This window comes from Phocoena phocoena, chromosome 8, assembly GCF_963924675.1.
Source record: "Phocoena phocoena chromosome 8, mPhoPho1.1, whole genome shotgun sequence".
Taxonomy (NCBI): Eukaryota; Metazoa; Chordata; class Mammalia; order Artiodactyla; family Phocoenidae; genus Phocoena; species Phocoena phocoena.
Genome location: NC_089226.1, coordinates 81,564,374 through 81,568,580, shown reverse-complemented (window position 1 = coordinate 81,568,580; position 4,207 = coordinate 81,564,374). Strand labels below are relative to the sequence as shown.

At 39.3% G+C, this 4,207-nt stretch overlaps 1 pseudogene; it reads left to right on the top strand.

Annotated features, from left to right (window-relative positions):
- Nucleotides 1–2,682: 2,682 nt before the first annotated feature.
- Nucleotides 2,683–3,567, top strand: LOC136126681 (homeobox protein NANOG pseudogene; annotated as a pseudogene).
- Nucleotides 3,568–4,207: the final 640 nt, after the last annotated feature.

Sequence of the window (4,207 nt, the reverse complement as noted above, 5' to 3'; positions counted from 1 at the left end):
GCATTTTCCATAAGGCAAGAAGACCAGTTTCTCTTGTAATTTATCTGGAACTACTGTTTTGTATAAACTCAGTTACCTAGGGCAGAAGAATTTAAAGAGGAACTCCTTTTCAGAACATAGAACAAAAGATCACCTTTATTTAAAAACTGGTTTCAGGGCTTCCCTGGTGGTGCAGTGGTTGAGAGTCCGCCTGCCGATGCAGGGGACACGGATTCGTTCCCCGGTCCGGGAGGATCCCACATGCTGCGGAGCGGCTAGGCCCATGAGCCATGGCCGCTGAGCCTGCGCGTCCGGAGCCTGTGCTCCGCAACGGGAGAGGCCACAACAGTGAGAGGCCCACATACTGCAAAAAAAAAAAAAAAAAAACTGGTTTCAGAAGATCCAGGAAATTGCTTAAATAAGATTCTTAACCTTTTATAGAAAATAAAGATAATAAGAAACTTCCCTTAGAGGATAATAGTCAATTTTTTGTCTTTAGATTAACCAAAGGAATCACAGCATATGGGAAGGGTATATACATCAAAGTCAGAACTTGACTCAAGTTGAGAGTCCATTATTTACTGGTCGTGCAATCTGTGTATTTTACAAAACTCTTAATCTTTAGTTCCAACATCTGTAAAATACAAATAATAATTTCTACTTAAAAGATATATAACAAGATACATGCGAGGGCATCTTCCTGAAATGTTAGATGCTGGATAAACGTGCTGTCCCATGATAATCAGAAAACGATAAACCCTTCCCTCCTATAAAAATGATGGTTACAGAAAAGACTTTGTGTTAGAGACTAAATTAAGTTGTTTTTTTTAACATCTTTATTGGAGTATAATTGCTTTACAATGGTATGTTACTTTCTGCTTTATAACAAAGTGAATCAGCTATACATATACATATATCCCCATATAAGCTGCCAGAGAAGTGGTTTGTATCTCTAACAGCCAGAGGATTCATTGTATTTTGAATGGATAGGCTACATTATGTGATGGTAATGAACAACCCGCTTCCCCTCAAGTTTCAGTGGCTTTTAACAACAGAGGTTTATGTATTGTACATGCTTTGTGTCTCTCATGACTCGACTAGGGCAGGTGTTGTAATCTCCTTGCAGGCTGTGGAAGCAGCCACCATTTTAAATGTTGCTCATGGCAGTGGTAATGGAAAATAGGCAGTACAGGGAATTGTCACTAGTTTTTAAAATATCCCAATTCTAATGGCACCTGTCTCTCTTGCTTACATTTCCTTGGTGAAAGCAAGTCTTGCTGCCACACTCACCCTTAATGGGGCATGCAAGTTCAAGTCTACATATAATGAATAGGTTTATTATTTTATTTTAAAAGGAATTTGTGAATTATATGTCAAAATCACAGCAGTTTTAATTCATAATAGTAAAATATCAATCAATATAATGCATTTTTTTTTTTAAAAAGCGCTTTGGGTGCTAAATGTAAAGGGTTTCTGAGACCTAAATGTTTGAGGACAACAGGCTGAAGCTATTCGCTCTCACTGAAATGTCCTTTCTTCTTTCTCTTGTTGCTGCAATTCTGTATGTTCTTTCAGGATGAAATCAAATATTACTTCTATGAAAACTTTCTTAGATTACACTCCAACACCAGGAAAACTTGTTCCTACCATACCATCTATTGACTTTATCGTTCATTTCTAGCATACAGGTGTAGTGATTTCAGAATTGTTAACCTATATCCCCAGGGGAAACAATGTTCTCGACTAAAGTGTGGAGTGTATGTACTATTGCTTTGGCATTTAGAATTTCAGACTCCACTTATTTTCAGGGTTAGGTCAGCACCTTTTACCTGCACTCCTGTCAGTGAGGTTGTTTCATACATTTGTAACCCAATTCGATTCTGCATTCTATTCTGGGATCCCTCAGCCTTCTAAATAATACTTTTTAAATTGTATACATTAAAGTTCACTCTTTGTGCTGTAAAGTTTGATGGATTTTGACAAATGTGTAGCATGTACCCACTGTCATGGTATCATATGGAATAGTTTCACGAGACTAAAAATCTCTTGTGCCTCCACTCTGTAACACCTCCCCACCACACAAACATACACACCCACCAAACACACACATACACGAACCTCAAACTCCTGGCAACTACTAATCTGTCTATTATCTTTGTATTTTTGCTTTTTCCAGAATGTCATGTAAATGCATCAGTATATAGCCTTTTCAGGCTGGCTGACTCCCGTTAGCAATAGGCATTTATGATTCACCGATGTCTTACATGGCTTGATAGCTCATATCTTTTTATTGATGAATAATATTCCATTGGGTGACTGGGCTCCAGTTTGTTTATTCATTTACCTATTCAAGAAGATCCTGGGTGCCTCCATTTTTTGGCAATTATTAATAAAGCAGCTATAAACATTTCCATGCAGGCTTTCATGTAGATGCACATTTTAAAATTAGTTGGGTAGATATCAACAAGCACAATTAGTGGAATGGTATGGTAAGGGTATGCTTAGTTTTGGTCATTTTCCTACATTGGGCTGGTAGGATTCTGTTATCACACAGGTGACTTCCCTTCATCCCATATTTTTAATACTTTTATACCTGGAGATCTTCACCTTTCTCTAAGCTCTTCTACCTAGATTCTTAAGCCTGGACTTTTTCTACCATCTATCTAGCCCTTTGGTTTTCTCCCTCTCCTTCAATTCAACAACATGAGTATGGACCCAGCTTGTCCCCAAAGCCTTCGTGGCCCCAAAGCATCCAATTATAGGGAATCTTCACCAATGCCTGAGATTTATGGGCCTGAAGAAAATTATGTGTCCTTGCAAATGTCATCTGCTGAGACCCACAACATGGAGATTGGACAGTCCTGATTCTTCCACAAGCCCCAGAGTAAAACTACTGGCCACGGCTGCAGACAAGAGCACAGAGAAGAAGGAAGAGAAGGTCCTGGTCAAGAAACAGAAGACCAGAACCGTGTTCTCTCAGACCCAGCTGTGCGTACTCAATGATAGATTTCAGAGGCAGAAATACCTCAGCCTCCAGCAAATGTAGGAACTTTCCAACATCCTGAACCTTAGCTACAAACAGGTTAAGATCTGCTTCCAGAACCAGAGAATGAAACGTAAGAGGTGGCAGAAAAACAACTGGCCAAGGAATAGCAACATTGTGTGACTCAGGGCCCAGCAACTACAGAATACCCAGGCTTCTATTCCTACCACCAAGGATGCCTGGTGAACTCTTGCAGAAACCTGCCCATGTCGGGTAACCAGACCTGGAATAACCCAACTTGGAGCAACCAGAGCTGGAACAGTCAATCCTGGAGCAATCACCCTTGGAACAGTTAGACCTGGTGCCCCCAAGCTTGGAGTAACTAGACTTGGAACAGTCAATTCAACAACTATGTTGAGGAATTCCTGCAGCCCCAGATCCAGTTCCAGCAAAATTCTCCTGTCAGTGATTTGGAGGCCACCTTGGAAACTGATGGGGAAAGCTATAACACAATGCAGCAAACTGCTAAGTATTTCAATTCCCAACAGTAAAACATGGATTTATTCCCAAATTACTCTCTGAACATACAGCCTGAAGGTTTGTAACGATGGATGTATTATTCAATCTCAATTTGAGCCTTGACTGTATTACTTCCCTAGAATTTTTCTTTTACAATTATGTATCTCTCTGCCTTGAAAAGCTGCTTTTCATTGTGCCTTTTGTGTCAATTTGGGGGTGTATGATTGGTGACTAATCAAAGAGGCTTCAGAAGCATTGGCTTCTATAGACAACATGATAAAAGATGACTGGTAGCTATAGATAACTAGGTTGTAATACTATTTTTTGGATATCTTTAGGATCTAGAGCCTAACCTCAAGAATAGGGAGCAAAAGTACAAAGATGTGTGATGAAGGATTATTCATATTTTCTGGGATGGGGAGGCTTTACTTGTTAAGAACCTCAGTTGTTAAGGTGAAGGGTTAAGCTACAATGTGCTTCACTGATTTCCTCTACTCATTTTTGCTATTTTACTACAACCCCTAATTTTTTCACCACTCTAGTATGTGTAGAAAGATGTTTTGATTTGTCCACATCATAATGCTACTAGTTGGCTGGTTCGTTTATAAGTACCAATAAAAAAAAATTACCCATTAAAAAAAAAAAAAAGAGTATGCTTAGCTTTGTAAGAAACTGCCCAGCTATCTTCCAAAGTGGCTATACCATCTACACTCCTAAATGCAATGC